Source organism: Canis aureus, chromosome 23 (assembly GCF_053574225.1).
Source record: "Canis aureus isolate CA01 chromosome 23, VMU_Caureus_v.1.0, whole genome shotgun sequence".
In the NCBI taxonomy this organism is placed as follows: domain Eukaryota; kingdom Metazoa; phylum Chordata; class Mammalia; order Carnivora; family Canidae; genus Canis; species Canis aureus.
The window spans coordinates 18,661,741-18,678,026 of NC_135633.1; the positions used below are offsets into that span (position 1 = coordinate 18,661,741).

Sequence of the window (16,286 nt, forward strand, 5' to 3'; positions counted from 1 at the left end):
CGGGACTCTAGGATCAGGCCCTGGACCCAAGGTAGGCACTCAACTCCTGAGCTACCCAGGTGTCCCATATGACTTATATTTAATCTCTGATGCCTGGTACTTCCTTCTCCATTCCTTGCCACTTTTCATATTTCTTTGTTTTGGAGTTTTGCCCGTGATATTGCTTATTTAATAAGTACTGAGTACTTGCTATGTGTAAAGAAAGCACAACATTATAGCCTGTTGGAAATTCAAAGGTTAATAGGAAATGATCCCATTGCTCAGAAGAGTTTATACATAATTAAAAATATGAAGGGATGAATAATGGCTTGGTAGGGGAAGGAGGGAAGGCAAAATAACTCAGAAAAGAGAGTCCTGAGTGTGAATGAAATGCTGAGACTAGCCCACTTACCAAGCTCTGAATGGAAAACTCTGGAAGCCGTAGTGGTGGTATGTTCCATGTCAGAACCTTTTCAGAAAGATGGAAGGTGTCCAGTTGACTGTTTTAAATCCTATCCCAGCACTTTACTTGAGTGTCTTCCTCAGTTTGAGGGTGGGAAAAGGCAGGCCTGGCAGGAGAAACCTTTTTTTAAAAAGGTTTTTTGAAACCTTTCATTTAAAAAATATTATTAAAAATATAGAGTAGTTTTTTATATGTACCATTTAAATGTAAATATTCATATATCTATCTCAGCTTAATAAAGAAAACATTACCATTAGTTTTGAAATCTCTTATGTGCCTTTAATTCTTCGGGTTTTATTTTATTTTATTTTTATTTATTTATTTATTTTTTAAGATTTTATTTATTTATTCATGATAGACACAGAGAGAGAGAGAGGCAGAGACACAGGCAGAGGGAGAAGCAGGCTTCATGCACCGGGAGCCCAACATGGGATTCGATCCCGGGTCTCCAGGATCACGCCCTGGGCCAAAGGCAGGCGCTAAACCGCTGCGCCACCCAGGGATCCCAATTCTTCGGGTTTTAATTTAAGAGATATGTATGTTAAAGTGAGGAAGTAAAATAGGGTAGAGTATTTCAAACAGTGAAAAGGAAAAAATTGCTAACTTGTGATTATTGTTTTGGTATTATTTCCTTTTTCATTTGTGTCTGTTTTTGTATTTTAGTGTAGTTACAGCTTTGTTATGCACAATTAGCATTGTCTGATGCTGTTAAAGTCTTCACAGTCACCACTTAAAGTTAATTTTCAAATAAGTAATACATGTATGTGTTATAAATTCAAAAGGTGCAAAAAAGTGTACCATGAAAGCAAGTCTTCCTCCCACCTTCTCTTCTCTTTGCTTAGAGCCAGTTGCGTTGCCAGTTGGGGATTGTAGTCATCTCTTTTAATGGTTGCACAATAGTCCGGTGCAGTGTTTCTCAGACTGCCCATCATAGTTAGTGGGTTGGAAAATCAATTTAGTGAGGGCTGAACAAGTTTTGTTTGCTTTCTTACGAAATAGATTAGTACAGAAAATCGCAGAGAGCATCCCTGAAGATAAGTACCATTTTGAGAAAACTTTTTGGTTTAGTTTTATACACACACACACACGTGCCCTCTCATGCATACACATGCTACACTTCTATGTTACATATATATTTTTTACTCTGGGTCTTGGTCAAAACATACTGGAAATTTACCGGTCTAGTAATGATTGACTTGGAGGTTGTTCCTAATTTTTCATTATTATAAATAATGCCGGGAGGAGGCATTTTCCCCCTCATACTTCGGAATATTTTTCTTAGGATAACTTCCTGAAAGTGAGGATACTAAATCAAAGGATATGAGCATATTTTTTTTAAGAATATGAGCATATTAATTGATCTAGCCAAGTTACTTTCTAAAAGCAGTGTCCCATTTACTATTTAATAAAAGCTGTCTGTATTTTATTTAGTATAGGTTATTTTTGTTTTACCACAGACATTTTTCTATGTATTATATATATATTTTTTAATAAAATGGGATAATTTATTTTTTCAAAGTAATGTAAAGTGAACATTTTCCTATTTTACTAAATTTCTTCTATAGCCACAATTCTCATTCTGAGGGCAGCTTTTCTTGGATGTAGGATGTGAGGGATTACTGCTCTAGTGCTTCTCAAACTTGAGCCATTCTTACCCATTCTTATAATTTGTATTACATATACTTTTTTTTTTAAGAAGATTTTATTTTTATTTTTATTTTTATTTTTTTTAGAAGATTTTATTTTTAGAGAGAGAGGGAATGCACAAACAGAAGGAGGGGAAGAGGGAGTGGGAGAGAGAGAAACTCAAGCAGACTGCTTGCTGAGCACAGAGCCCAGTGTGGGGCTGGATCCCACAACCCTGAGATCATGACCTGACCCAAAACTGAGTTGAATGCTCAATCAACTGAGCTCAAAAAAAGCCTGTATATACTTTTACTTCCTGATCTTTATTTATTTATTTATTTTTAAAGATTTATTTATTTATTTATTCAGAGAGAGAGAGAGAGGCAGAGACACAAGCAGGCTCCATGCAGGGAGCCCGATGTGGGACTCGATCCTGGGTCTCCATGATCACACCCCGGGCCACAGGCGGTGCTAAACCGCTGCGACACCGGGGCTGCCCACTTCCTGATCTTTAAATTGTTTTTTTTTAGAGCTTTTTATTTTTAAATAGTTTTAAACTTAAAGAAAAGCTGCAGAGACAATACAAGTTCCCCTAATCTTAAAGAACTATGGCACATTTGTCAACAAGAAGTTAATAGTAGTGTAATGTAAGCTATAGACTTAATTTGGATTTTATTAGTTTTTTCTATTCCAGGATCTAATTCTGGGAGAGATACTCCGAGGCTGTGCAAGTCTCCTATTTCTCCTTAATCTTATGCCCACTAATTTTAGCAAAACAAAATGAAAAGCAAACAAAAAAATACACAGCTGACCTTTGAACAACATGGGTTTGAACTCTGCAGATGCATTTATACATGGATTTTGGGATAAATACAATATAATACTGTAGATGTATTCTCTTTTCCTGTGATTTTCTTTTTTTTCCTGTGATTTTTCTTAATAGGATTTTCTTTTTTCTAGCTTACTTTATTGTAAGAATGATATGTAATACATATGAAACATGCAAAATATGTTTAGGTTTTGTGGTAATATTTTTGATCCCTTATCAATTAAATTGATTAGTTGGTTGGTTGGTTTCATTAGTTCTTATATTAAACATGTATTAATTGGCCTTGGTATAGAGTCCTAAACTAAAATTCAGAGTTAAGACATAATTCTTGCCCTAAAGAATATTATAGGTTTATTTTTTATGTATTTATTTTTTAAAGATTTTATTTATTCATGAGACACACACACACACACACACAGAGACAGAGACAGAGACATAGGCAGAGGGAGAAGCAGACTCCACGCAAGGAGTTTGATGCAGGACTTGATCCCTGGACCCAGCCACTGAGCCACCAGGCGTTCCAAGAATATTACAGGTTTATAGGCTAGTAGGAGAATTAAGTTGAATAAGCCTTGGTACACTAAAACACGAGGCAGTGAGCATGGCTAACAACAGAGCAATAGATGGTTTCAAGGAGTGTAGGGACTATGGGTAGAGAATCCAGTCCAGGGAGAGAAAATCAGGGGAGATAGCATTGAGGAGGTGACACAATCTGAGCCCACATTTCCCACAACTTGGCCCACATTTTATACTTGTTCTTTCAAGCTTAAGGTATTTTCTTGGTTATATTATGGAAAAGCCATTTGAGTCCACATTCTCCTTATCCTCCCAACACCTTTCCCCCCACTTTGTCCTCTATCTCCCCTATCCTGAAGCTTCTGTCATGGCAGGTTAAGATCTTGGTTGAGCTTTGAGTTCTAAGGCAAGTAAGCATGAGAAGCTCATTCTGGAAAGGTAAAATGGTACTTTTAGAAGGGGTCTGGAATATTGCCTCCTCAGTCTGGTCTTTCCTGGCACCAGACTGTGTTTATGTGGCCTAGTGTTAAAATGCTCAGACATAACAAGGGACAGTAGTCAGTGTCTGTGGAAGTGAGAGATTCTAGGAAATTAGCCCGTATATGAGCATTGTGACAGATACTCCAAGAGACTGGATCAAGCCATTAAGTATCTTATGCCCTGGGGATCTGAATTTTGACTTTCATATTGAGGATTGTGAGCTGAGTAGAGGTGAACCAGGGCTGGAAGGCTGACCAAAGAAGAGTGTGCCAACCCAGCATGAAGATGTCCAGTAGTTGTCTCACCACAGGGCAGTGAGATCCAGGATAGTTACAGGCTGAATCCCACAGTCTATTAGTTTAGAGCCTTAGTGTTGGGTGGGAGGCAGGTGGGATAGGACAGAGTAAAGACCCCAGGATCCATAAAATGCCAGGACTTGAGCATAGAACGGCTGTTTCATCTGTGCAAGCAGAAGCAGAGTATGTGTAGCAGTGGCCAGCACACAGGAGGTCCCGCTGGATGTGGCTCCTGACAAAGGCAGAGGAGGGCTGGGATTGCCATCTGGAGGGAGATACTTGTTTTGTTGGTTCAGAGGTGCTGTAGAGCCCTTGAGGAGACTGCTTGATTTGCAGCAGGCAGATTGCCTTTCAAGAGAATTAGATATTGCATATTCTTCTGCTTTGTAAAAGTGGCCTTGTCTCAGACCAATGGCTAGGAATGAGTCCCTGGCAGAGGCTCAGTCTCCTTCTAAGGCACTTCCCAAGTCATTTCCAAGTTTCTCCATCCTGTGTTTGGCATCTTTCTTCTCTCTCCAGCCTTCTTTAAGCAAGAACCCTCAATCTTCCATCTTCTCCTCCAGGAAAGGCTGCCTTTCTGTTTACTCCCAGGCAGATGACTCCAGAGTCCCAAGCGAGGGGCTCTGCTGAGAGGGTAGGATGGAAACTCTGTAGCACAAGAATTCTTCCTGCTGCTTTAGATGCTTCAGAAAGCAGTGGGACTAGGTGACTAGGACAGAACAATTGGACTTGGCGACTGCAACAGAACATTGACGTTACAAGGACTCTTTGAGAACAGCTAGTTATATTCAGGGGAAAATAGAGGCCCTAAGCAGGGCAGGGAGTGGCTTAAGATCTCACTACTCTGGAAACCAGGATCTTACTCCTTCTCTACTCCTGCATTTAAAATTTTCCCCTTTTTAACTACATTACCATTCAGAGGTGGAAGAAGAAAGCTATAGAGCCCTAAAGGGCTCTTGTGTAAACCTGTCTGCCCACACAGCAGCCAGAGCTCAGTGTAGAACTGGGCAGGACACAAACTGGATTCCCCTGTTAATTGGGCAGAACTAGGTGTCCTCGGTGGATATGTGGCTGGACTCCACAGTTTGGTGGGCACTGGGAGCTCGGCTCCCAGAGGCAGCTGAAGTTACACTGCATCTCTTAGGCATTTTGGGATCCAACAAGCACTATCAAACAACAGCTTACTTTTCTTGAATTCCTTTGATCCCAAAGTAAGGACTAAATTTTTTTTTTTTAATTTTGTTTATCTATTCATGAGAGACACAGAGAGAGAAAGGCAGAGGCACAGGCAGAGGGAGAAGCAGGCTCCATGCAGGGAGCCTGATGCAGGACTCGATCCCGGGACTCTAGGATCACGCCCTGGGCCAAAGGCGAGGCTAAACCGAGCCACCCAGGCTGCCCAAGGAGTAACTTTAAAAGATTTACTATATGCTTCTGTATTTTTAGGTTTGGAATTCCAGTTGTTTTTATTTTTAATTTTATTACTATTAAATAGAGAGTTTATCTGTTTAAGAGAGAGAGTGTGAGAGAGAGAATGAGCAGGCGTAGGGGCAGAGGGAGAAGGCATAGCAGACTCTCCTGCTGAGCATGGGACCGACATGGGCCTCAATCCTAGGACCCTGGGATCATGACCTGAGCTGAAGGCAGATGCTTAACCGACTGAGCCACCTGGGTGCCCCAGATTTTCAGTTGTTTTTAAAGAGACACGAAAATATTATAAACTCTTCTAGTGACCAAATATAGAGTCTAATTATCACACACACATACACACACACATATTCTTGATACAGTGTAAGTCTATACACTCAGATTCCTCATCTTATGGAGGGGATAGCTTCTTTCTTTCTCAAAGATTGATTTATCCCATGAACATGAATAGATTGCCCACTGTGAATGAAATAATAAAGTTGGTAGACGTCATGGGGCTCACGGCTGCTGGGGAGACAGGTATGAGTGATGGTGACAAAGTGCTATAAATACCATGAATAAAGCCATCTTTAAACTGCTGTGGGATTGCAGAGTAGACCAACAGATTTTGCTAAACGATCAAGAAACATTTCACAGGGGAGGTGATAAGTTGGGCCTCGAAAGCACTGAGATTTTGCTTGTTGGGGAGGAGGAGGTACTAGGAAAAAGGTAACAGCATGAGCAGTGGGGAGGGAGGGAGTGGTAGGAGAGGAGGAATGCAGTTTTCAGGGTACCAGGTGGTGTGCTGTGGCTGTGCCTGTAAAGGGGTTGTGGCAGCAGGGGAAGCCAAAAAGGATTTCAGAGGTTGGTGCTAATGTTATCTTGTGAGGGGATTTAGTCACCCACTGCTATTGCTTTTCTTTAGACCTTCCATATTTTTCCCCCAAATAGTTATTTCCATTTTTTTTTAGTAATGAAAATTTTTTTTCAAAGCATTTTATACCCACCTCCAAATTATAAAACATAAGATGACTTTTTAAGGAAAAATGTATTTTTGTAAGCACAGTGACCTGCATGGTGGAGAGAAAGCATTTTTGTTCCCAAATAGAGCTGACCTGAGAGAACCTTCTCATCTATGGGAGTTGGGCCATTCCTGCACCCCACTTGGTTTGGCAGTGACACTGGTGGGGGAGTGCTTGTAATGGGTAATGGGAGAGGCTATAAAACCCTGGAGCGCATCCCTAGAAGAGTGACCTTACGAGGAAATTTCTGGGAAACAAACCACAGGGAGACTTTACAGGAATTTTTGGTTGAGCCCACAGGCAAGACACATGAGGAGAGGGGATGTAATTATAGTTTTAAGTCTATGAAAAGAAACAATGAGTGGCATGAAATAGCTGTTCTAAGTTTCTTCTTCCTGTAGGACAAGACGAAATGGGTTCTTTGCACTCATTCAGCAGATACTTAGAGTGCCAGCTGGGAGTTGGGCCCTATGCTAAATGCAGAGAATATGGTGGCAAAGCAGTCAAGGAACTCATCAGGGAAGACTGGCATTAAGAAAAGGATAATGTGGGCAGCCCGGGTGGCTCAGCGGTTTGGCGCCTGCCTTCCACCCAGGGTGTGATCCTGGAGACCGATCAAGTCCCTCATCGGGCTCCCTACATGGAGCCTGCTTCTCCCTCTGCCTGTGTCTCTGCCTCTCTCTCTCTCTCTCACTCTCTCTCTCTTTCTCTGTGTCTCTCATGAATAAATTAAAAAAATGTTTTTTTAAAAAAGAAAAGGATAATGTATTTTGGTTGGAGATTATGGCCAATGCTGTGACGGATGAATCCTCATTTTGACTTCTGTGAGGAGGTGAGAGGCAAGGCAAGAGCCAATTAGGCAGACCAGGGGCAGATGGAGGGTGGGTGGGTGGGATGTCCCAGGATAATGGGAACAGCCTGGGAAAAATCTGGCCCTTTTGGAAAACTAAAAAAAGGCTGTGTAGCTAGCACATGCAGGTGGAGGGCAAGAAGTGTGCTGAGAGGAGGCTGGAGAAGGATCAAGCAGGGCCTTATAGGTTTTAAGCAGGAAATGATAGGATCGGATGTAAAAGGGTGATTCAGACAGCTGCACAGAGAATGGAGCTGGGAGGGTAAGAGTGGAAGTGGGGGCCATCAGGAGGTTTTTCAGGAATCAAGGGAAGAGACTGAGGTGACAGTAGAGGGCAGAAAAGTAGACAGAGGGATCCCTGGGTGGCGCAGCGGTTTGGCGCCTGCCTTTGGCCCAGGGCGCGATCCTGGAGACCCAGGATCGAATCCCACGTCGGGCTCCCGGTGCATGGAGCCTGCTTCTCCCTCTGCCTGTGTCTCTGCCTCTCTCTCTGTGTGTGACTATCATAAATAAATAAAAATTAAAAAAAAAGAAAAGAAAAGTAGACACACATTCTGGGAATAGAATTATTTGGAATCGGTAAATGGATTGGATATGGGGAGAGAGGCAGGAAGATGCAATGGTATCTCCCAGATTTCTGGCACAGGTTTGCATGCATACCTTTCAGCAGATCCTAGACCACATAAGGCTGTAAAAGCGCTGTTGTTTGGGAAAGGTCGAGTAGGATTGATCTGAATCCAGCCTTGCAAAGGCAGCGGAGGGATGCAATTGTCCTCTTACCCTGCCTAGTTCAAAGAGCTTATTATACCCACAGCAGCACCCAAGCCAGGGATTCCAGTTCTCCCATCATGGGGCCCTTCCCGTCTCCCTTCCCAGTGAGGACAAGGCTCTAAAATATTCCAGTGTGCCACTAGGGGGAGCATGGCCTGCATTCTGTGCCTGGTCTGGAGGGCTTTTTGAAGTCTGGATTATTTTAGAAACTGACTTGTATCCGCTTCAGTACTCAGCCCTGGCCCGTCATAGCGCTTAGAAGAATGCCTGACATATGGTAGGTGCTCAGTAAATATTAGTAGGTGCTAATATTGTAACTGTGAATATTCTCTTGTTGTAGCCGTGAATTGGCATTACCTCTTCTTTCTCAGTATGGAAGTGGAGTGTGCATTTTCAGGGTCAGGAGAAGAGAGGGATGTCTGTTGGAAATGCTAAGAGGGAGAAGTTTAGGGACCTGAAGATGTTGCACTTGCCATTTCATCCTTCTTCTTTTGCAGATGTGGGACACTAGGGCCTTTGAGAGATTCCTGAGGTGGTGGTTGGCATCTGGAGTGGGAGATTGAATCTCTGATTGCTTCACTCCGGCACCAGTGCCCACTACTTAGTGTCTATGCCATACCATTATTTTGTGTTGCATTTTCTTGGCACTTTTCCTACTTGAGCTCCTGCCCTATATTTACCGCCCCCCCCCTTTTTTTTCTGTCATATTTACCTTTTAAACTCAAGTCAGTTAAAGTCTTGTTGTGAGAATTTTGTGATAGAGGTTAATAAAAACGCAAGGATTCTGCAAGGGATCACTGCATTAAAGGTTCCACCAGGGCTGCTCTGTTACTGTTTTAGGAATCAGCATTGAAAAATGTCTTCCTCGAGCCCCGGTGTCCTCCTCTTGGAGAGATACCAACTGCCTTGGGTTTTTGTTTGTATGTGGTAAAAAAAAAAAAAAAAAAAAACCAAAAGACAACAACAACAAAAAAAACAGCTGAGATGAATGAAGTTCTTAGCTCAGTGCCCAATTTTAGGAGAATGCTTTCCCACACATCATTTCTTTTTATGGCCATCCCAGCCCTATCATTTGCCCACGGGATAGGTTTCATAGGTGGAAACTGGGAGGTTGGTTAGTGGTAGAGCCAGACACTGCCAAGGTCTTCTGACTCCTGCTCCATTGGTGCTCCTGCACCTACTCTGCTTAATAAACAGAAGAGAGTTGAAAGGCCTCAGTACTATTTCTAGATCTGTTATTTTCTGCTTTTGTGACCTGGGGCAAGTCATTTGACCTCACTTTGAGATTTTTCGTTACTCTGTTGAATTAGTATGATAGTACCAGTCCTAGCTTTTAGGTCAGTTGTGTTGAACAGATGAGCCAAGATTTATGAGAGAGCTTCAGAAAAGTACAAGGTAACTTGTAGCTATGGGGCAGGACTTTTTCCTCTAATCTGTGCACCATTATCTTCCACATCTCATAGATGCTATGGTAAAGCCTTCAGACCAACAGGATGGTAGTCAGGTCTAACTCACGATGACTCAGAAGGATTCCCCACCTTCCCCTGGGAACTCAGCCTTGTACCTTGATACTGGCTATCAAAAAAAGTTGTTTGTTCTTAAAATCAGGTGTAAGTGTACTTTAGTGGAAAGTGCACCAGATTAGAGGGTAGTCTTTAACCGTCTAACTAGCTAGCTGTGTACCTGTGAACTAAATATTTGGTCTCTCTGGGCCTCAGTTTTCCCATCTGTAAAATGGTAAGACTGTTATCCAGTGTATTTCGAAAGGCTTGAGGATCAGACAAAATAATACATATATAAGAAGGTCACAAAGCAGAAATGTACATGGGGAGGATTGAGTCAAGAGGGCCTGCTGTGTCTCAGGCACCAGGCTAGCTCTTGGATAGGAGTGACAGTATTCCTGGCTGTGACAGCAGCTCGCAGACAGCCGGGGCTTTAGCTGCAGGCCCCGAGCAGGCCAGAGACGTGAGGCTGTGTTTGTATCACGATTGTTGCTTGGGCTGTGACTCTGGACTTGCCCAGGACTCTTACAGGTCCTGACCTAGTGTCTTTCCTCTCCATTGCAGGAAGATGAGAGACTGCTTGGGCACCAGCAATAGTACCATGAGTCCCTGCACTGGTTAAAGGGATCGCCACAACCTGAGCAGGCAGCAAGGTAAGCAGAGGCCAGTCCAGGCGAGCTCCTGGGATGTGAATGCATTTCCGCCTCAAGTGCTGCCCGGAAAATCCCAAGTGCACAAACAAGTCAAGGCAATGCATCTGGGTCCTCCTACCCGCACGCCAGGACTCAGAGGAAGGGCTTGCTTCCCCTCCCAAGTGCTCCAGCTAGCTCCCTCCCCTCTGGCCAGGATTCCTCCAAGTCAAGGGAAAAAAAAAAAAGAGAGAGAGAGAGAGACACTGGAGGGGAGGAAAACAAGTCCACTCACTGTCTTTCCCTTCTCCCATCTGAACTGTTGGAGCAAGTTCCCAGGAGCTGCCCAGAGCCCTTGTTTGACTGGAAGGGAGGTAGGAGGAGTGGAATGTGTGCAAAACCCGAGCTGATCAAAAGACAGTGCTGTTTCATGGAAGCCTCCCAGAACTGAGAGCGGGAGAGAAGGGGGGTGGAGGGGGAGAGAGGGGAGAGGAGACAGAGAGAGAGAGAGAGAGAGAGAGAGGAGAGCGTGAGCACGAGCTTGAGCAGCGCAGGAGCACGCTGGCTGGCGAGAACGGGGTCTCCATGACAACTGGCCTGGCCAGCTAGAAGTGCTCTGCTCATTTGGCTGGAAGGAGCGCCACGAAAGGTCAGAGGAAGGAGCTGTGGGAAGCTCGCAGCAGGTATCGGAGCTTAAGCGAGTGGATTTGGGGGCCCTGGGCTCCCTTACAGACTGTGGTGTGAGCCAGACTCTGCCGAGAATGGAGTGGGCAGGAAAGCACCGGGACTTTCAGGTAAGGTCAGCTCCGGCTTGGGTTGTTTTTTTCTCCTTTCCTGGCCATAGTCTTGGGCTGTTTTCTGGGAGGCAGGCAAATGTCTGTACTCTCTGCTCGGGGTTTGGGGCTCAGGAATGATGTCATGCTTCAACAGTTGGATTCTATTAGCTTAAGGAGGAGGGAAACAGCCAATTTTCTTGACTTTGCAAATCTAGCTGATCTCACTCTTGCTGAACCTGAGGTGTTTGGACTTTTCTGTAGAAATCATCATCTTTTATTTAGCACAAAGGCTTAGGATATTTTTACAGAAAGAATCTTTTATATGGAAAAGGCGAGTTATCATCACTCCAGTATTGTATTTGAAGTTCCTACACGGAAACTCCAGTGTCTTTTGAGTGGCTTGGTTTGTTCTAGTGAACACTGTCTGTTTTGTCTCTTGGTGCTGCTGTGTCTGACCTATAGTGGGGAAAAAAAAAAAAAAGCCAATTAACTTAGCTAGGAGCCTGTGGTGAGTTCCCAGTTTTTGGAGCAGTTATTAGAACAGAGGGACCGTCGTAGGGATATCTGAGCTAGGATCACACTCTTGATCTCTCAACTAGGTAACTTGGAAGGAAGCATGCTGTCCTTCTGTGTTAATAAGGCCCATTGCAGGCTTTCGTAAAAAGCATATGGGGTGGAGGCTGACAGGTGTGTGTGTGTGTATTTTGGGGTTGGAGGGCCTATGAAGAGGTTTACCCTACAGGTATCTCTGAGTGAGCTCTCAGTGGCAGCTGTTTCGAGCTAGCTTGCTCGTGGAGACACAGGGTACTGTGGTTGTGCCAGATGGCTACTCTGGGTTAATATTTTAACAAAATCTCAGGGCATGCACTGTCCACGCTGTGTACTCTAATTCTGTTTATCCTATGTTTTTGTAAAACTTGTTCTGACCGAGAGGAGTGGTGTGTGGTGATCTCAGTGTGGCCTATGAGAGGGAACCCTTCCAGAAAGCCACTTTATAGGTGATAGGATAGCTAGGTTGTTAGTAATCTTATTTGGAGGGTTAATGCAGCAGACACCCCCTGCAGTGGGGACCCATCAGGAGATGTGCCTCTGCTTCAGCCATGTTATATCTCAAACTTACTCCTGGGCCTCAGGGAACATTGTGGATGCCTTTGGTTTCTCTGTAGGATGAGGGAACAGCTGCTGTCCTGGCTCCTTAGTTTTTCTTCTTGAACTTTCTGAACAGAATGTCTTTTGTATTCTGGCCGACAATGAGGGGGCCTTCTGATTAACTTTGGGTCAGCTTGCCAATAAAAGTACCGACCATGGCCCCAATTTAGGCTCACTGAATGTGTCCATAATGTATCAGTATTGTGGCCTGAGGGTCCACAGGGTGAACTCCGTGGCCCTGGACCTCAGATGGGCCACTGCTAAAGTGATACCCCCTTTTACTACACTCCAACAATCCTCTGCTTGGTTGAAACCTCTGTTTTGTTGGGAGGATATGGCATTGCACTGTTGGTTGGGATTAAATTTGGGGGGTGTGAGGAGGAGCAGTGCAAATCCAGAATCTCGGTTCTTCTCTACTCAAGTGGCTGTGATTGGGGCTCCTCTAGTTTTATCACCGCCCCCCCCCCCATACATAAAGAGGGCTAGTAGGTGATAATTCTTTTGATACAATAGAGTAAACACTGGATTTGGGGTGAGGAGACTTGAGTCCATGGTCAGGTTCTCCTACTTACCATCTAGGTGGCCTTGGGCAAGACCATTACTAACCCCTGTGACCTTTGGATTTAGTAGCTGTGAGATGGGAGGTAATGTTATAACTACTTAAGCAGTTCTGTTGGGAGGACCAAAAATGCGATAATTTCCATGAAAGTTAATTTTAAGCATGTTCAGCGCTATATAATGTAAGATCTTGCGAATTAAAGCTTGGATGGCCCCACTCTCTTCTCAAAAGTCATTTTCCCCTCTGTTCTGGTTTCCCAATTTATAAAGTGCCTTTTTCTTTTGCGCATTTATAAATAAAAATGAGAAAAGCCTTAAAAAAAGGTCTTTAAGATACAAAAGGAAACAAAGCAAATAGTGCTTTCTTTGGGTTAGGAAATAGAGTGATGTTCACAGTAGGCGTTGAACCTCCTAAATGATCCTTCAGAGATGCAGCTTTCTTTCGCTTAGGTCACTTGACTTGTGTATTTAATATAGAAGAGAGGGATTCCAATAGACCCTATGCTTTTCCAATGTCCCACAGATAGCTACCTCGCAGTTCTGGTATCATAAATTTCAGTAGCTGGAAGAGAGGTTTCTGACTGTCAGTTTTGGTTCCTTCATTCTTCTAGGTTGTGCTGGGGAAACGGTTTTGAGTTTGCAGAGAGAGAGGCTTTTCTCCTGTTCTGGATTTGAAAGGGTATAACGGGCAGGAAGAGTTACTGCTCTGAAAGGCTCCTTGGAGGCTGGGCAGCTCTTTCAGGAACCTGTGTGGCTACAGCTTAGGGAAATAAGAAAGAAAGAAAGAAATGAGGAAGTGGGAATTTCAAGGGCAGAGATTCTTGATATGCAGTGGGACTGTGCCAAGGAACAGAATAGCAGGGATGGGGAGACTCCAGGTAAGGACACCCGGATCTGTTCTCAGGGAGTGTATAGGGCTTGTGTGTGGTATGCTTGGTGGGAGAGAGGGACCCAGCACCCCACCTGCAGCCCCAGCTTTTGTCGTAGGACAGAGGAAGCTGCCTGCCATGCCCTAGTGTGGGCTCTGAGAGAAACCTCTGGGAAGACCCTAAGGAGGCAGATTTGTTGTTGTAGTTCAAGAGTCCTTTTTCCAGGCGAATCCCATCCCAGCAGCCTCTATTGCCTGATGGCAAAGTAGTCCATAGCTTAGCTTGGGGCTGCAGCTGTTCCCCACTCCTCCTTAGACCAGCTTCCCAGAGCTGAGTCACACATTGGATGGATCCCTCCGTGTTCTTTAAGGATTAAAAAGTAACATTCCTGTTCTCACTCCCTCTCCCCCCCTTCCTCTACTCCCCTTCCTGCACAGTCTCCCTCAGGGCTCCCTCTCTCTAAAATTAGAATAATAAGTTACCCAAGGAAGTTGAAATGTTGAAATGCCTTGGAGGACAGGCCCAGGGCATCCTGAATTCCACTGACCGTACCCTGTGCCTGGAATGGAGGGCTTGGGTATAAAGTTTATAGGGGTACCCCAGACTCCAGGTATTATGGCCACACCGTAGCCTGAAAGCGAGAGAGGCTGTGCTCCATTTCCCACCGAATTTGATTCTCATAACTGCTTTGGGGAGCACCACTGAGCACCACTGGGCACCTGGGGGCAGCGGGAGGGTCCAAATTTGGGACTGCCACAGCATCTCCCTCCAGGCAGGTGGGGCACAGAAGCTGAAGAGCATGTCTTCTTTTGCTTCTCTTGTTTTGTACCTGTCACTGCCCTGGAGTCTCCTGATTTTCAAAGTTGGACCCAGGAGAGTTTACTGAGGCAGCCAAGCAGAGGGAATGTGTATCTGAGCCTGGAGGAATAGAGGCAGCAGCCATGCAGAGCACTGGCTTGACCTCCCTTCTGGGCCTCTACATTAGCTTGGAAGAAGAGGATATTTAGGATGGGCAGGGAGAGAGAGAGGGGAAATCTGTCAGCAGATAATTGAGTTCTTTGAGTTAGAGGAACATGGAAAGTGGAGAAGGGGCCAGGAGGGCATGAAAGAAAAAAATTACCATCTGGCATAGTTTGCAGAGATTTCGCTATAAACCCTGAGGGAGAACTTGCATTAGTGAGTGCCTTCTCCTTGGGGGTAGGGAGAGACATTCTAAGCATCTATGTTTTTGCTGGGGAAATGGCATTGTGTGCGTCTGTCTCAGTAGGTGGGTGCAGTCAAATATTCGGTGCATCTGTCTTAGGGGAACATGCCACGGAATATTGCCTGATAGAAAAATCCCCTGTAAGACCTAGAAAACTTGACTATGTGTATATGTGTTAAGGGGAAAGGAGGATGTTAAATGAGTCTAGGCTACCTTATTGTAGGATTTCTTCAAAGATCCCTTCTCTTATTATTTTTGGCTCCGATATACTGTTAAAATGATCACAATATTATTTTCATCTAAAAACTGTGTGTTAGATTGCACTGTCTCTATAAAGGGTCAATTATGTTCAATACCTTCTTAACCAAAGCTGACCTGTTTCTAAGGGTTTATCATGAAACCACCCATTTCTCAAAGATGCAGACTCTTCTTGTGCATGACTTGTCACTGAAGGGGTTTATAAGTGAGCTGGAGGTTGACTAATAGGAAGCAGCACAGTGAATGAAGGACTGTTTGACCCTGGGGAAAATGAGAAGAGGAGGGGGTTAGGAGAGACTGGGAGGAAACAGGAGAAAGGCTCTGGACTAGGGGATGGTGTGTGTGTGTGTGTGTGTGTGTGGGTAGTTCTGAGGAACAGCAGGGGGGATAGGAGGTACCTGGGCTGCTCTAGACCTTCGCAATTTAGCAGAAGGCTGACCTGCCCCCAGGGAGCCTAAAGAGACAGCTTTGTGTAGGTTCTAACAACCCAGGAGGCCGGCATTGGAGTTGACACCCTATTTGCTCCTGGGCTTGGAGGCATCTCTGGTGCCCATGTGCCCTTTTGGTCTATTCACCCATTTTGCCAGGGAATATGAAGGGTCTGGGCCAAGAGCTGGGGAGGTCGTAATAGTACCAAGTATGAACTTAATGTTGTCACTAGGTGTTATATTGTAGTTATTTCCTCCCCAAAGTGAGCCTCTGTCTATGTAACTAAGAGAGAAGAAACATAGGCCTGCTAAAGTTAGGGTTTTGCAGGTAGGGTTAATGACCATCTCAGGCTTTAGGCTGGGAAGAAGGAGGAGGGTCCAACTCTTAGACTCTGATATAAGGCACTGTTTGAATGATGGAAGAGAGCCAACTCTAAAGGACTGGAAATAAGAGGGAGAGGGTTCTAGGTCTCTGTTGAAGCTTCTCTGAGAGCATCAATGGATCAGGTGTGGGGATAGGAAGAGGGAAAGGGGAAAATTGGAAAGGAAACGATATAGTCAGCTAGTTTTCAGAACTCTATAGCCCTGTCTGAGGAAGTGAATTTTGGTGTACTCACTTGTGTCTTGGAACACAGGCTCCCTTATGCAGTTCTGACAGCTGAGTTTTATAGATT

The 16,286-nt window shown here is 44.4% G+C and overlaps 1 protein-coding gene across 8 annotated transcripts in view; it reads left to right on the forward strand.

Annotated features, from left to right (window-relative positions):
* The window catches only part of DENND2B (DENN domain containing 2B), a 169,938-nt gene that overhangs the window by 59,663 nt on the left and 93,989 nt on the right, over nt 1–16,286 (forward strand). For 6 of the 8 annotated variants that reach the window (XM_077866553.1, XM_077866555.1, XM_077866560.1 and 3 more), the window contains one exon: nt 10,306–10,394. The gene's annotated coding sequence lies outside the window, so the exon portion shown is untranslated. Of the gene's footprint in view, nt 1–10,305; nt 10,395–10,864; nt 11,165–16,286 lie in introns of those variants that run through there. The other 2 variants (XM_077866554.1, XM_077866561.1) reach the window with 2 other exon arrangements.